The following is a 12,681-nucleotide window of genomic DNA, read 5'->3' as shown; positions in this document are numbered from 1 at the left end:
CATGCTTAGGGCGTCTATCTTTTGAGGCGGAAACTGGATGTGGGGTGTATTTAACCATCTCCCTGATGAGGGGATTGGGGTTGTGGGGTGCTTTATCGAAGTATCGTCTCGATGTCATGTTCATGAAGTGAGCTATAGATGTTATTCGTAGATCTCGGTGAAGGTCGGCCACTCTGATATAAATCGGAGCGCCGACTGCACTCCTCAGAAATCTATTCTGCAGGATCTGGAACTTTTCGAGACGATGCTTCGATGTGTGTGCGAATACAACACTAGCGTAGGTTAGGATAGGTCTTACACATGTTTTAAATATGGTTAGTTTGTTTCTAGTGGCCATTTTGCTACGAGGGTTTACCATTGGATGGAGCCGACCCATGACGAAGGCGGCCCTGTCACGAACGGTCTTAATGTGGGATTTGAAATTTAGTTGCCTGTCAAGGGTGACCCCTAAATATTTAGTTTTGTCAGTCCAGTTTATGGGCCTGCCGTAGAGTTGGATGGGTGGGTGCAATTCCAGTTGTTTGTTGTAATTTTGTTTCTTTCTGGAGAAGAGAACAGCCGCGCTTTTATCTGGATTGACCTCAATTCTCCATCGGTCAAACCAACTCCCAAGGGAGTCGATAGCCCGCTGGAGAAGCGAGGTCAATCTTGAGGGGATGTGGGAGGAGGCGTAGATTGCGGTGTCGTCGGCAAAAAGGGAATAGTGAACTCCTGGGATCCTGGGGAGGTCGTTAATATAGAGGGCAAAGAGAGTGGGAGACAAAACCGAGCCCTGCGGGACGCCCGCTCTTACCGGGTGACGAACCGAAAGGGTTCCTTCGACTCTGTAGCTAAAGCATCGTTCTGACAAGAAGTCTCGCAGGATGTGTACGAGACTGTCTGGCACTTGGAGCTCAAGCAGCTTGTAGAGCAAGCCACTGTGCCAGACTTTGTCAAATGCTTTAGCTACGTCTAGGAATATGGCTCCTGTTGGAACCCCCTTCCAGTTCGTCAGCCAGTAGAGAATATGTTCTGTTAGGCGATGTACTTGGTGAATACACGAGTGCTGGGCTCTGAACCCGAATTGTTCTTGTATTAGTAGATCTCTGGAGTTCACCTCCTCCAATAACCGTATATGAATAATTTTTTCATACAGTTTGCCTAACGTATTTAGGAGGGAGATAGGTCTGTAATTTGCTGGCTCATTACTTGGTTTTCCAATTTTTGGTATTCCTATAACTACTGCCACCTTCCAGGCTGCCGGGAAGTGACAGTTAGTCAGGGCAGCATTGAATATGTCTACTAGAATGTTGATCAGGTTGTCCGGGAGTAAACGTAGCAGTCTGTTTGTGATGGTGTCTTCACCCGGAGCTTTTTTCGGTTTTAATTTCATTATTAGGAATTTGACCTCTGTAAAGGAAGTTAATCTGGGGGGGGGATCTTTAGGTGCAGTTGAGAGTCTATCGTCTACCATCTCTTCCACCAGCGGAATATGGTCAGGGTCTGTGGGTTCCTTGCCTGGAGAGCATTGAGATTCTAAGCTGGACGCTAATGTTTCCGCTTTTTCATCGTCAGTGAAGGCTGGGGTCGGGAGGTCAGGTCGGATCAATGGTGGCATAGATACCACACAGTCTGCCTTGAAGGACCTCGCCAGCCTCCAGTACGCCTGGTGGCTGGGAGACAACTCCTCAAGGAAACCGTTCCATCTATCTTCTCTAAACTCCCTCACCCTGTCCTTCACCTGTCTTCGGAGTCTGTTGAGCGTGTTTTTATTTTCAGGCGAAGGAAACCTGTCGTATTCCCTGGTGGCAAAGTTTTTGTTTTTTATTAGATCCCTAATGTCATCTGGGAGACGCCATTTGTGGTCATCTTCAGCTGGTATTTCCTTTGAGCAATTGTCTATGATTTTACGGATGCCGTTAGTGAGGGAAGTAATGGCAGACTCTACGTTACTTTTAGTGGTTAATGGGAGCTGAGAAATTTCGTTCAGAGGGCAGTCTTCCTTGTGTAATTCAATCCCTACGTTGACCCAGTTTGTGACTTTTTTAAGTACCGGTGTATGACTAGCAGGAGACCCTAGGCGGAGGATAACAGGACGGTGATCCGAGTCCATTTCATGGATGACTTGAATGGAACTCACCCTCAGGGCGATACCCTTCAGGCAAGCCACGTCGAGGACGTCAGGTCTGTGTTGAGGGTTATGCGGGAAGTGGGTAGGCTCTAGTGGGGCCAACATATCTATGATAGGAGTGGAAAGCAAGAATTTATGTAAGTTTCTGCCATTTGAATTGGTAGAATTGCAGCCCCATTGGCTGTGCTTGGCATTGAGGTCGCCTGCCAGTATGACAGCCTCATCAATGCCAAACACCGCCTCAAGGTCGGATTTTACTATAGCTTTATCAGGAGGAAGGTAGGCGGAGATAATTGATATAGGAGTGTGACCATTTAGAGAAACCCTGCAAGCTGTAGCCTCTAAATTGGTAAGGGATGGGAGGTCAATTGGACTGCAGTGCAAAACACGCCGGTAGTAAATGAGGGTGCCTCCACCTCTAGAGCCTTCCCTGTCAACTCTGGTGGAGGAGTAGTTAGCTATTTTGGGGGTACTACGACTGGGTTTAAGGAAAGTTTCTTGTATTAGTAGCAGGTCTAATTTATATTCATTTAGAAGGCAGGCTATCTGATCTTTTTTACCAAGTATGCCATTTATATTTAGGAAGCTTAGGTTAAGCGATTTAGGTTTCAATCTTTGGTTTGGTGTATTATACATTATGAGTGACAGGCGAGCATAACTTCCTTACAGTCCTTATTATATTGGCATGTTGCGCCATTATTAAAAGTTGTTGACCGGGGGAGGCCGCGCTTCTCAGCCGTGATGCTAATAGGCAGACTTCGTCAATATCCAAAGCGTTGGCCAAATCCATAACCAATTGAAGATCCGCAGTGGGATCGCCCATGGGAGGGTTTGTTGGATAAGGCGTGGTTGTGGTAAGGTGGTTGTGGTTTATGGGTACTTGGGGTTGGTTGGGGTAGGGATTCATATGTTGAGAGGATGAGCCTCTCGCTCTTGATGGATTACGCAGGTTAGGGGTCTGAGTCGCTCCCTGGTTTGAGTTAGGGGTATTAGCGGTGTGATTACCCTGCTTTTGATCAGATAAGGTTGATCTAGGAGTTCTGAGGGGGGGGTAGTTGTTGTTGAATTGCCGATTGGATTGGTGAAGAGATCCATGTTGAAAATGTGGTTGCGAATGAGCTTGGTGAGGGCTAATGCGTGAATCGGAGAGAGGCTGGTGACCCTTTTGATTTAGGTTTTGAAGGGGCTGGGGGGGGAGTGGGTGTGGTTGACTTTGCGAGAAGTTCATGACTGATTGCGTGTTTGGAGTAGGGCGTTGCCAAGCGTTTACAACTTCTACAGGGTTTGAGTTGGAGGTAAATTCCCGTCTGGATTTAGATTGTTTGGGAGGAGGGGCTTTAGGGCATTGTGTAAAACTAGCCACGTGATCTTGTTTACAATTACAGCAATGTGTAGGATAGAGGCCTGTATTTGGGTCCCTAATGCGGTCACATTGATCGGTAGAGTGGGATTTTCCGCATTTGACACACCTCGGGGAGAGCAAGCAGTGTTTATGAGTGTGGCCCCATCTTTGGCAATTATAACATTGCGGAGGGCGGAGACTTCTATGGGGGGGTTCTACCTTGAGCCCGCTGAGTCCGCAAATTGCCTTTACGTTGAATGCTTTTCTACCCTCTGCAGTTCGTTCTGAGACTACTCTGACTGCGTTAAACGGCTCGCGCTTAGGGCCTTTTAGCATACGATGTACTTCGAGTACTGGAAGGCCCTGACTCCTCAGGTCTTCCATGATGTCATTGAGCTCCATAGAAACGGGGAGACCCAGTATAACAGTTTGCAACTTCTTCTCCTCCTCTGGCGGGTAGGAGAAGAAGCCGTCGACAAGCAGACGTCTCCAGGACCAGTATTGAGCCGGGGTTTGTGTTTGAATAAAAAGAAAGGTTTCTTCTGTGTCTTTGTCGATACCTATGTTGGCATAAAGGTAACCTAATTTAAGTCTTTGAGCCTCTTGAGAGAGTCTCTTCCATCTACTGGGGTCCTCAACCCCTATGAGCGGCGGTTTTTTGATTTTTGTAGGAATTTCTTTTGGTTGGGTCTCGGTAGCCGAGTTGGGCTGGCGGGGGTCACTTCCGTCGGTGTTGACTTTACTAGCAATAGGGAATTTGTCTTGAGGTAGTGATTCAAAGCTGTTCTGTGTTTTGGTGATATTGTTATTAAGGTATACACTGTGGCTAGTTGATTTACTGTTCTTAATATGTTTACTGTGGTTTGTTTGGGTCATACTCGTAGCGGGACCTGGCTTTGAATTTAGACCTGCTTTACGCTTACGTCTCACTTTTTTGCCTTCAACTAAGGTGAAGTCATCATCAGAGTTAAGAGATTCGTAATCCATGTCAGAATAGTATTTGGTGTTGTCAGAAAAAGCGTCTATTTGTGTGGTGCTTGTTTGAGAGATTTGTGTTAAGTCACATTGCGATTGGGACTGAGTATTTGTCAGTACCTGGGGCGTGAAGGGGGTTGGAGGGGCGGGGGACACAAATATATTATTGTCATTGGATAGGGTGTTAGGGTAATTACCATGTGTATTGGTTATTTCATGGGTGTGGTCTGTATCTACCTCAGAAGGAGGTGAGCGAGAACGTGATCGTGAACGCGGAGCTGGAGCGCTACGTGCGCTCGTATTTGAGCGGGAGCGCTCTTGCGAGCGGGCATATGGGTGCGAGCGGGATGACACGCTCGCGCGCCGAGGCGCGTCAGAGGGGGACAGCGCGCGCGCGCCGTCGCCGGAAGGAATGTCCGGGTTGCCCGTTATTCTTTTAGTTTTATTCCGCCTAAGCGCTTTTATGCGAATTATTTCGTCACTATTGATGTTATTGTCTTTTAGGGGTGCTGTCTTACCTGCCTTATCCTGTTCAGGTTGTTTCGATGATGGTGACTGCTCCGCGATAGCGGCAGGTGGTTTGGAGGAGTCCTCACCAGCGGCCGCCTGGTTTTTTGATTGATGGTCCCTCCACTGTTCAATCAAGTGAGGGTAATAGAAGCTAATGAAATCTTCGAAAGAGGGCATTTTGAGAGATTTTTAAAAGGAGTCTCTGTCTCTAATATTTACACTCACGCACGGCAAGGTGGCACTTGGCACTGGAAAGAGTCACTGTCTCAGGTGGTTTTTATAATAGCACTGCAATCCTTTATGACACACACAGGCACACGGAGCAATGCTCGACGTGGCAGGGCGTAAGAGAACCAGCACGCGGAGCCAGGCTCGACGCGGCGGTAAGCGAGCGGTTTTCGGTAATTACGTCAATGCACGCGTGCGCTCGGCGCGGCGTCCGGAGCGGGAGTCCTCTGAATATGCTACAAATGGCGCGGGTTTATATAGGAATGGCCGGGCGATTTGTATCTCTGAACTAGTGGGCATTATATGCAGAGTGAGTTTTATTTATTTCTGTCAATCTCGTTAATTATAAGCACGTATGAAAGGAGCACGAATCCTAGACTTATAAATAGATACAATATTAAGCACGTATGAAAGGAGCATGAATCCTAGACTTATAACTAGATATAAAACATTCCACGCAATTCATTTGACATAATATGTGAGCACAAAGTAAAACATAATATACAAAAGTAAAAATAGCAACCTAAACGTAAAGACTAATTTAACACATGCATGAACCCTAATAGCTATTTACGACAGTCTCCCCCACGTGTGTTAACACCGTCTTCATGCGCGGAGTAAATGGGGATGAGTCTAGAAACTGGGCGGCGGACGTCACCTGCGCGTGTGCGAACAATGGCCATCCAGGCCAGGATATAGCTGGGCGATTACGCCTCTGGGCCACGTTCCTCGTTACTACGTCACCTTCATGCAGTTTCTTTACGTTTTCTTAGCGAGCAATACGGCTTTGAAAACCTCGGCGGCAACCAGACTACCAGCGGTGGCGCGAACTAACCGTACATTATCAATGAACGATCGCCACGCGGGTGCGAGTGAGACGGATATAGGCCTGTCCCAATCGATCCCTGTCCGCCAAACGAAACGTAACATATCGCGATCTTGCTCTGTTATTTCGATCTGTAAAAACATCTGTTTGACGTCGGCTAACACCGCGATTTTACTTTCGCGGAAGCGCATTAATACGCCAAAAAGTGACTTTAACAGGTCGGGGCCAGCCAACAGCGCGCTGTTAAGCGAACGTTCGCAAGCTGTGGCGGCCGTGTCAAAAACTAATCGCATTTTGCCGCGTTGAGGGTGAAAAGTTGGGAAATGCGCCAGAGGCCACGTCCGGGGTGCCTCGGGGGGCGGTGGCGAGTCTATTTTCTCCGCGTAACCTTTGTCAAGCAACATACACTTTGCATATTCGGCTTTAAGTTTCGCATCGTGGTCTAGCTTTCGTTCTAGACTGTACGGCCGTCGCAATGCTTGCGCTTGGTTATTGGGGAGTTTCTCGTCATTTGACCGCCAAAGTAAGCCCGAGCGATACCTTTGCTCCCCCGGTATCTTTTCGCAGGTGGCTTCTAGTAAATCTAGCGCACGTTGGTCGGGGTCGACCCGAGGCAACTTTTGCGAAACGCCTAATGATTCTACCTCAGAATGCCGTTTCACAAGTTGTAAGGCCTCGTCGTCCGCGGTATTAGGCTTTGCGTGCCCAACCAATTGTACCGCGGGCGCGATTCTGTCCGCAGTTCCGTGTAGCGTCAAAGTCATTGTCGCGCCTTCGTCAAGTGGCGCGAGGGTTTGGACGGTACCTAACGGTTCCGACACCTCTACAGGCATGACTTTGTGACACGTCTGCGGCAGTCTAACATTGAGTACTGCAGGTGCTGCCGGGACTCTATTACCGCTCGCGGACGCGGCCGCGTTTCGACCGTGTAATAGTTTATTATGTCCGGCTTCGCACTGATTCATGCCACACGCGACATATTGGCACCCATAAGGCTTAGGGTGACTCGCGCCTAAACATCTACAGCACAATTTAGCACCCTTTGCCAAGTCCCATCGCTCAGATATAGTCGCGGCTAGAAATTTCGAACACTCACTAACTTTGTGTTCTTTGCCGTTCTTACATATGGCGCACGCATCGCGCGAGACAGAGACAGACGATGTCTGCTGCCTGGGCTGAGCTCTAGTTGACGCTGGCTTTTTTTTTAAATTACTATCGCGGTGCTTTACTTGAGCTATAGTCGATTTATTAGAACGCGATCTATTTCTCGTATCACGTGTGTATGATTCGCGGGAATCTGACTCCGAATCCGAACTATAGTCGCGAAAGGACGCGGGGGCGCGGGACCCAGTGAGAGCGCTGCTCGATCGACTGGGCTCGCGCACAGAGGAAACCGCGCTTCGTTCACTTCGCGATCCACTAGACGTATCACGGTAGAATGCGGGGGCGCGAGACCCAGAGAGAGCTTGGCTCGATCTTCTAGGTTCGCGCACAGAGGAAACCGCACTCACTACACTCCGTGATTCGTCAGACGTGTCACGGTAGAACGCGGGGGCGGGAGACCCAGAGAGAGCTTGGCTCGATCTTCTCGGTTCGCGCACAGAGGAAACCGCGTTCACTGCATTCCGTGACCTGTTAGACGGCTTATGTCGGTTTATGCGCTTGGCCGCAGTGCTAATTTCGTTAAGAAACTCGGAAATCGCAACTAACCCGGGTGATTCTACGTTAGACTGCCTGTATTTGGCCCATTCATAGCGCACTATCAGATTCAACTTATCCACGATTTTATTCACGAGCTCAGGCGCGTGCAAGTATTTCTCTTGACGCAAGGATCTAATGGTGGCGACGGCATTCGCTACATGCGCGGCGAATGAGGTTATATTAGAATTGTCTTCGGATAAACGCGGCATGCGTTTAACGTTATGAATTTCCGTAAGAACAATCTCCTCAGGGTCGCCGAACTGCCGTTCCAGCGCTTCCATTATCTCGTACGGATCCTGAACCGTGTACATTATTGATTTTACGGCCGTCCGAGCTTCGCCCTTAAGTGCGCGCCTAATCCGACTGACGTTATTGACGGCACTAAACATGGGCGACGTATCTTCGAACTCTGCCCTAAATGATATCCACTCGGTGATATCTCCGCCGAATGTAGGCAATTCCGGCGGTTTATGGTACATTGGTGCGTAGGTACCGTGCGGTACCTCTACAATGCGCGGGGGTGGTCTGCTAGCCCTATCGACGGCTGCACGCGGCCGCGGTTGCGTTTGCGCGGTCTCTTTCGGCGGCGGGATTTTAACGTTTTCCTTTGCGATCTCGTGCTGTAACCTAGCTTGTCGTTCTACCCAACTTCTAGTCCGTTCTTCGACGGTCGCGTCACTGCTGCCGACAGACTGCGCCTTCAGTTGCGCAACCTGCAGCCGTAAATTTGCAGTGTCGGACTTTGTCTTAGTAGCTTCGACGGTCGCGTCACTGCTGCCGACAGACTGCGCCTTCAATTGCGCAATCTGCAGCCGTACATTTGCAGTGTCGGACTCTGTCTTAGCAACGGCCAGACGGGCTTTACGAACCTCGAGCTCGGCCATTAGCACGGCCAATTGATTATCGCGTTCCCTAACCGATTTGCGACTCCTATGTGAATCGCGATTAGACGGCGCCCGCGACGGCGATGGCGGCGCATCGATGTCTTTATTCACTAGCGTACCTAATCTACTACGATTTACTACCGAGACATCTAACGCTTCCGAGTGTACCGACTCGTTTCCACCGGTAGTATTCGGGTTGCCACTGGTGCCCTTGCTCCACGTATTAGTCTCGCCGGACGTAGTCTTACCGGACGAGGGGGTAGGGGTGTCCATGTTCGGTGCGGGCGCAGGCGGGCCCTTGGTGCGTGGTCGTAGGCTCCTTGCTTCCTTTTCGGACATCTTTCTGGCTGGAACCACTTCACTTCACTTAACACACGCGGGGGTCCCTAACTTGACCTGCCTATATCTATGACTGACCGTTACTGAGCGTAACGTCAGTGCCCTAAGCGTAGCGTGGATCCCTCGTGGCACTGAATCTCCCGCAATGGCAAAGTGCTATGCCTAGAACGTTCGAAAGCAGTGTGTGGGTATCAACCATGTGACACATGCAACGAAAGTTGCCAGGACACGTGAGCGGAGGACGACCTACGACGCTGCACGGTCCGACCGGCAAGCCGGTAAATGGGTTACGGAAAGGTATTGGGGTTGGGTCTAAGCCGAAGCGAACCTCTAGGCCCAGCGCGTTCTTTATTCTGTCTTGCCGTCTGAGTCAAGCAATGTCGCTTAAAACTCAGCGCGTACTTGTTTCTTCCTTGCCGTCTGAGTTAAGCAATGTCGCTTCAAACTCAGCGCGTACGTGTTTCTTTCTTGATGTCTGAGTTAAGCAATGTCGCTTGAAACTCAGCGCGTACGTTTTTCTATCTTGATTCTGAGTTAAGCTATGTCGCTTGAAACTCAGCGCGTACGTTTTTCTATCTTCATTCGGCTTCAGAAGGACCAAACTGTGGAGTGTAGACTGTAACTTTTCGTGATGAGGGGTTCGTTGGGTGAAGCGTAGAAACTCGCCGCTGGAACGCGCTGGCCGTCGTGCTGTCTCGAAGTCCGCTATACCTCCATTTACCGGAATATGTGTTGTGTGAAATAAAAACACATATATCTGAGTTTATTTACTGGAGAGTGTTCAGGCAAGTGATAGAGTTAAGCTCTCTGAGTTCTCTGAATATGCTACAAATGGCGCGGGTTTATATAGGAATGGCCGGGCGATTTGTATCTCTGAACTAGTGGGCATTATATGCAGAGTGAGTTTTATTTATTTCTGTCAATCTCGTTAATTATAAGCACGTATGAAAGGAGCACGAATCCTAGACTTATAAATAGATACAATATTAAGCACGTATGAAAGGAGCATGAATCCTAGACTTATAACTAGATATAAAACATTCCACGCAATTCATTTGACATAATATGTGAGCACAAAGTAAAACATAATATACAAAAGTAAAAATAGCAACCTAAACGTAAAGACTAATTTAACACATGCATGAACCCTAATAGCTATTTACGACATAATTATTTCATAAACGGTAGTTTTATTATTTTATTAAAGTTTACTATCGCAAATAATGAATCTCAAGCAGTTATCTCTTACGACACCGACGTTCTTTGAGGGGTGAGTCGTCGTACTAAATGTAGGGGAGGGTTTGAAGTTAATGTTTGGGATACTTAGGTCATACTCAAAATTCCTGGACTGGCCACTTAGAAAAAATAAATCGTTTCAGATATCAGAACCCAGAAACTTTCAGTATGGCCCACGTATTTCTGCTTTAATTAAAAAAAAGTTATTAATGTAATTTTACTCATTGGGTAACGCACTTTCGATGTCAATTTGAAGTTTTCTGATAACTGCTATATTTACGGAATTATCGCCTGGCTACACTTAGGGCCACTTGCACCATTCCACTAACCCGTGGTTAAGCGGTTAACCCATTAACTTAATGTCAAATTGTACTAGTAACCATGGTAACACCAGGTTTAACCAGTTAAACCCGGGTTAGTGGAATGGTGCAAGTGGGCCTTAAAGATTACACCCCGTATATCTTTAATCATCCCTATTAAGCTGCTATAAATAAGATCAACAGTGGGTAGCGTGACGCGTCAGGCAAGGTCGAATATAATCCGAGAATAAAATGAGTAGGTAGGACTTATAAGTCCGTCATAGTCCGTATACAACATTACCGAGAATACCGAGTTACCTAATAGACGCTCTGCTTCTCACTTATTCGTTTACGAGGAATATAAACATAAAAGTAAAATTTAACTGTCTCCCTATTTTTACTTTACAATATAATATAATGTAACTCCGTGTGGGATGTAGGTACCTACTAATCAGAGTGGTATCAAATCAAAAGTATACTTTTCAAATCTGAATAACTCTACGTGCATTAATGCATCCTTATATGTAGGTATGATGTATTTTGAACTAATAATAACTTAAGTCCCAAGGGTTTAAAGCCGCGTAAAGTCATTAAAGCGTTTAAGTTTCGCGTCAACTTTATACTGAACTATAGGTAACAATTTTCAATATAAATACGAAATGCACAACTTAATATGGAATGTACGCAAACTTGATCAACCAACGCCCTGGGGAGTACGCCCCGTGCCTCACGTGGAACTCGATTATTGGCAACTTAACTCCATTAATGCGACAGCACATTAGCATATGATAACAATATTAACAATCAATTTGCTTAGAATTGCAATATGAATATGTCCTACGTGTTTTAGGTCAGAAATGGGGGCAGAATAAAGCTTTCAGATTTTTTGATTATCAAGGTACCTAATAGAGTACAGTCAAGTGTAAAAAGATAGGTGCACTCATCATACTCAAAGATATGTCCCCATAGCGCTCATGTCAGCGAATTAAGAACTATGGGACATATTTTTAAGTACATAAAGCAGGCCACTGACGAGCCTTCCAAATGGATGCCGTTACAATGGATTCATCCAAATGGACGGCATCCTAATACTAAACATTGTACGTTTTTGACATTCACGGACGGATTTTGGAATGTAGCCACGCTATTTGGACTGTTGGAAGGTTCGTCAGTGGCCACCTTAAGTTGTATGCACCCATAGTTTTACACTTGACTGTACTTAGAACCGAGTAAGTAAGAGTAACTAGGTGCGTTGGTTATTTCGAAAGCAGGGTAATTTTCAAATCGAAAATATCTCTAAAACCAAAAACACTTCATACTAAAGCAACATTACGCTAGCTAGCTATGGCAACTTCCTGATGTTGCCACAGTAGAAAGTTTAGAAATACATTTATTTGCCATTTTCAAGATTACTCCAGTTTCGGATTTATTCCAATGCACCTCAAATATAATGACAATAGTTTTTGAAAAACACCGTTCAGTTAACCTATGTATATCTACATAATAGTCACGCGCGTAAATACGTTATTGAAAATTAAAACTTCGATTAAAAATTACGATGGCCATCACTACTTTCGTTCGGATTTGATATAATAATAGAGTTGAACAGCAATAAAATAAAATAAATATATCCATGTACCGATAAGGGATGGTGGTCCACTGTCATATCTCAAACAAGCAGATCCCAAGTTACGTCACCAGGACGTCAGCATAGCGGAGTGGCACTTTCAACCCATCCAGAGTCCCGGTATCGAATGTCAATGAAAAGCAAGCGAGTAAAAAGTGACTTACCTATACGTGGCGTTCGTTTTTCACTATTTTCACATCGTTAGTAGGAGCAGTGGTCGCGAGGGTGAGCACGAGCGACGTAGTGCATAGCGCGTGTGGCTGCCGAGTGCCGGGAGCGGGAGGCATGCGCGACGCCCACGCTCGATAATGCCCCTCCCGCGACCTGCCCCAGCTAGCAGCCCTATACATTACGCGTGATTGATAAGGCTCAGTGTTAACCGCGAAACAACTTTATCTTTAAGGCGGGGAAAATAAAAACAAACCTTTTTTTTATTAGGTAACCTATCCTCAAGAGTGTCAGCAAAAGGAAAATAAACTCACGGTTATTACAAATATATTATTAATATCTGTGAGACTGAGCTTTGCTCGGAAAACATATAAAAAATGCGTTTCAGAGATCCCCGAAATATATAAATAAACACGAATAGAGATAGATTAAAAAA

The 12,681-nt window shown here is 46.6% G+C and overlaps 1 protein-coding gene across 1 annotated transcript in view; it reads right to left on the bottom strand.

Moving 5' to 3' along the window:
- Positions 1-12,341, bottom strand: part of LOC134666487 (MAP kinase-activating death domain protein) — a 72,013-nt gene extending 59,672 nt beyond the window's left edge. The window contains exon 1 of the mRNA XM_063523668.1: positions 12,242-12,341. The gene's annotated coding sequence lies outside the window, so the exon portion shown is untranslated. The remainder of the gene's footprint in view (positions 1-12,241) is intronic.
- Between the last annotated feature and the right edge of the window lie 340 nt (positions 12,342-12,681).

This window comes from Cydia fagiglandana, chromosome 8 (assembly GCF_963556715.1).
Source record: "Cydia fagiglandana chromosome 8, ilCydFagi1.1, whole genome shotgun sequence".
Lineage (NCBI taxonomy): Eukaryota > Metazoa > Arthropoda > Insecta > Lepidoptera > Tortricidae > Cydia > Cydia fagiglandana.
The sequence above is the reverse complement of the archived record's forward strand: the minus strand, read 5'-3'. Positions and strand labels throughout refer to the sequence as shown.